Source organism: Oncorhynchus nerka, linkage group LG26 (genome assembly GCF_034236695.1).
Source record: "Oncorhynchus nerka isolate Pitt River linkage group LG26, Oner_Uvic_2.0, whole genome shotgun sequence".
Classification (NCBI taxonomy): Eukaryota; Metazoa; Chordata; class Actinopteri; order Salmoniformes; family Salmonidae; genus Oncorhynchus; species Oncorhynchus nerka.
The window spans coordinates 13,603,638-13,608,692 of record NC_088421.1 but is presented as its reverse complement, the minus strand read 5'-3'; positions in this window follow the sequence as shown (position 1 = coordinate 13,608,692).

The following is a 5,055-nucleotide window of genomic DNA, read 5'->3' as shown; positions in this document are numbered from 1 at the left end:
GTATCTTTTAGACCAATGATGACGTAATACATGCTAACGTGGGACTGCACGTGCACTGTGGCGTATCTTTTAGACCAATGATGACGTAATACATGCTAACGTGGGACTGCACGTGCACTGTGGCGTATCTTTTAGACCAATGATGACGTAATACATGCTAACGTGGGACTGCACGTGCACTGTGGCGTATCTTTTAGACCAATGATGACGTAATACATGCTAACGTGGGACTGCACGTGCACTGTGGCGTATTTCATGATCTCAAGGGTGTATATGTGTCCGATGGTGGTTAATGTCTGTTTCTATGTTGCGAAGCCAAAGACAAATTTCCATTTCCACATTGCGTGGACAATATAGGTTTTTCTAATTCAAATTCTAATTCAGAATGATCTGAAAACCACATTTCGAACCCGTATGTATTAAGCTTCTCTCTCCTCACCACTGTCTCCAGATTCTTGTCAATGCTTCCTTACAGTATGTGTGACCTTTCTATGATGAAATGTTGGGGACATGAGTTCTGACACGTCGCTTTGTCTTGGGAATCTCTGGCAGTGGAGAAGGTTCAGCCCTCCTTGGTGCAAGGATGCATGACAGAAACCTGGGGTATCCCAAAGGCCACTATCTGTCTTTAGCAAATTTGCCAAGCATAGCATCTAAAGGGAAATATATTCATCTTCAGCACTACCCGAACATCAGCATATTGATAATGGCGCATTTCTATGTTTTGTAGAAAAAACACACACGTATGTTAGAATTTCAATAACAAACATAATTTGGGTTATAAGCAGTTTTAAGAGGACACAAAAAAGTGACTTTTTCAAATACTCCTACAGAGTCACATGCAGGTAAGACATTTTGATTCATATGTAGTATCAGAAAGAGAAGATTCTGAGGTTTCCAAAACACTTACCATTGGCAAATGACTCTCAAAAATATAACTTTTCCCAAGAATAACCACTGTTCCGTGCACTACACATGTCAACACATGTCAACAGATAGCCTACAGTAACATAAACGAATGCAAATGCTTTTGTGTACTAATGGAATGCTACTCAAGACCTTCATAAACAGAACCAAAATTTAAAAGAATCCCGACAGTGTTTGGTATATGAAATGGATTTATTAGATTGTTAGACTGTTGGAGTCAAAATGACTCGTTTTGGCTAGAAGTGGGGTCCCTCAAGGCCAGACTTTTCTAGTGTTAAAGGTACATCTCAAATAAAGAACAAAGGGAATAACTTTTTTCAGAACTGTTTTGTACCATCTAACCCACAGCCTCTGGCATCAAGATCAGTGGTGTTCACTCCTGGTCTCATATAGTCACAGTGTCTGATGGTGCACTTTGTTATGCACAACATACTGGACGTACTGTTGGTGAGAGAGAGAGAAACACAGCCTGAAACCACTTCAGATCTACCGAGCAGTAAGGGAGACTCATGCTGAGTCGGAAAAACAAAGTAAGACTTTCACTTCAAAGCCTTACAGGAGAGCTTCGTCTATGTCAAAGCTCTGCTAACAACACACACTTTCTGAGAATAAAAATACCTACAGGGAATAGAAAAAACACACAACTGCCCTTGACATTCTGAATGTCGTAGTGAAAGTGATAGGACTCAGATTGCCACGGTTCGAGTGCTAGAATTCCGTTTTAAAGTCCCTCTCCAAACTTTGTGAAGATTCTAAAACTGTCACAGAGATCAGAGGATAACTTCAAACAGGCTGTGAGAATATCAATCATTAACATCCTATAATATTTAGTGGAGTGCAAATTCTTGTAAGTTCCTCATCACCTTTTCATTTTTTAAGTGTCTGGTGTGGGAATGTCTCTGCCGCTGCTGATTGTGGTTTGAAACCCTATACAGTAAAGCTGAAGACATTAACAACGGAGCCTGGGCTTCCCTTGGCACAAAATGTAGCAAATCAATGGGTATACGCTATAGTAATCATGCTGTGACACATTCTGATCTACATTCAACTTATGTTGTATTCAAATGGTTGACAGCCCTTTTTAATTACTCACTGCACACAACGTGATGTTGAAATGACAAAACACAAAACGCCGGCTGTTCCACTGGAGCCCGAAGTCCCAATTATGTCAACAAATATTCCTGTTTAATTTCTTGACAATATCTGCTTCTCTTTGGAACTTGTTTGGTACTACCTGTCACATTCTGGATTGATGTATTTTTGCATTTACAGAGCCTCTTTGTAATTGCAAACTATTGTGCTTTGCTCACAGCTGAGCTAAAGCCCCCTCGACGAGGAAATGATACAGCATTGTCCTCCACTGTATATGTGTTCCCGACCTGTGACTGATGAGGTATTACTTACAGGAACTTGTGATGTGGGTCTATAAATAAAGGCCTGGTCCTGACCTTCTGTTGTGCTCAGCGGTGCTGCTTGCGCTGCTCAGGCCGTTTTTAGGGCCGGTCGCCATGTCTCTCCAGTTATCGACCATATGCTCTTCAGCGCCTGAAAAACAACACAGGCAGGCCGCCTTCTCTCTACAGAAGGTTCGTTTTTCAAAAACTATGGACCTGTTATTCAATAAAGTAGTTCCAATGATCTGAATAGCGATTACATTACTATACTACATTTTCTGTTATAAAATGCATTTTTTAAATTCATTCTAACAGCAATTTTGAAAAGCCTGTATTATAATGAATTTTAGAATTACAACTCAATCAATGGTAATTAAATGGACCGGTTCTCTGGTTGTGTTTCTTTCCTTTCAGAGCATGAGGAAACAAATGGATACTCTCAGAGCTCAATCAGAGTGGGATGGACTGCGATTTATCACGAGGTGAGCAGTTTCCCTCTGTTTTTACTGAAGTTGATAATTACTTCATAATTAAATGGTTGTCAATATCAGTGGGGAAAAACTGACACAGAAACGTTGAGTCCTGTCAACAAAGTGAAATGGCTTCTTTGCCTTAATGGTTATTAATAGCAGACAGAACCACAGAGAAGATTGTTAATAATATATCCTGGGAGGTCTATTAATCCCTAGTTGATAGGAATACATCTGTTTAACACCCATGCTAATCCATGGGCTTTTATGAATGTATGACACTATTAACTGAGCTTCTCAACAGAATGAGAATAATGTATTTTTTGATGCCATGCAGGGAATTAAATGTCACAATGGGAAGTGCTTAGATACGGAATACTAAACCACCGGCAGTGTGAGAACAAAATATATTGCGAAAGTCTACAATAATTCCACTTCCTGCTGAGTATAATCTATCAGAATGCCTTTGTATTTGGTCTGATTGCAACAAATGCTTTCTCCTGCTTTCTAGAGTAAAACCATTAGACCCACAATTACTGACAGTTATGCCCCAGAATGATCCATGTGTTTTCCCTAACTGCATCCACATTACGGGTCAATGAGACATTACATCAGCAGACCACGTCTCCCCACCCTGTTTATGGAATTGATTAGGCTTTATTCACACCCTCCAAACAGCCATGACAGGTTTATGCCTCAGTATTATGAGAAATGCCTTTATGAATCTGAGCTTCACACTACTAATTGCAACTGGGTGTCACGTTCTGGCCTTTATTTCCTTTGTTTTGTCTTTATTTAGTATGGTCAGGGCGTGAGTTGGGGTGGGCAGTCTATGTTTTGTGTTTCTATGTTTGGTTTCTGCTTCGGCCTAGTATGGTTCTCAATCAGAGGCAGGTGTCGTTAGTTGCCTCTGATTGAGAATCATACTTAGGTAGCCTGGGTTTCACTGTTGGTTTGTGGGTGTTTGTTTCCTGTGTCAGTGTTTGTGCCACACGGGACTGTTTCGTTTATAATTCACTTTGCTATTTTGTATTGTGTCATGTTCAGTTTATACTATTAAAACATGGACACTTACCACGCTGCGTTTTGGTCCGATCCTTGTTACACCTCTTCAGACGAAGAAGAGGAAATCTGCCGTTACAGAAACATCCACCAACAGAGGACCAAGCGGCAATGGGCAGCAGCAACAGCGAACAAAGACACAGGACTCATGGACTTGGGAGGAAATTCTAGACGGGAGAGGACCCTGGGCACAGCCAGGGGAATATTGCCGCCCCAAAGCAGAGCTGGAGGCAGTGAAGGCAGAGAGGCGCTGGTATGAGGAGGCAGCACGGCGGCGTGGTTGGAAGCCTGAGAGTCAGCCCCAAACATTTCTTGGGGGGGTAGGGGTGGGGGGGCACACAGGGAGTGTGGCGTAGCCAGGTAGGAGACCTGCGCCAACTTCCTGTGCTTACCGGAGAGCGAGAGGGACCGGGCAGGCACCGTGTTATGCTGTGGAGCGCACGGTGTCCCCGGTGCGGTACATTCCAGCTCCTCGTATCAGCCGGGCTAGAGTGGGCATCGAACCAAGTGCCATGAAGCCGGCTCTACGCATCTGGTCTCCAGTGCGTCTCCTTGGGCCGGCGTACATGGCACCAGCCTTACGCATGGTGTCCCCGGTTCGCCAGCACAGCCCAGTGCGGCCTATTCCACCTCGCCGCACTGGTCGGGCTACGGGGAGTATTCAACCAGATAAGGTTGGGCAGGCTCGGTGCTCAAGAGCTCCAGTGCGCCTGCACGTTCCGGTCTATCCAGTGCCACCTCCAGGCACCAGCCCTCCGGTGGCAGCCCCCCGCACCAGGTTGTCTCTCCGTCTTCTGTCTACAGGGTCTCCCGCCTGTCCAGCGCTGCCAGAGCTTTCCTCCTCTCCAGCGCTGCCAGAGTCTCCCTTCTGTCCAGAGCTGCTAGAGTCTCCTGTCTGTCCAGAGCTGCTAGAGTCTCCCGTCTGTCCTGAGCTGCTAGAGTCTCCCGTCTGTCCTGAGCTGCTAGAGTCTCCCGTCTGTCCTGAGCTGCTAGAGTCTCCCGTCTGTCCTGAGCTGCTAGAGTCTCCCGTCTGTCCTAAGCTGCTAGAGTCTCCCCGTCTGTCCTGAGCTGCTAGAGTCTCCCAGTCTGTCCTGAGCCGCAGAGTCTCCCAGTCTGTCCTGAGCTGCATCTCCCGTCTGCCTGGAGCTGCCAGAGCCGCCAGTCTGTCCTGGAGCCGACAGTCAGCCAGGATCTGCCAGAGC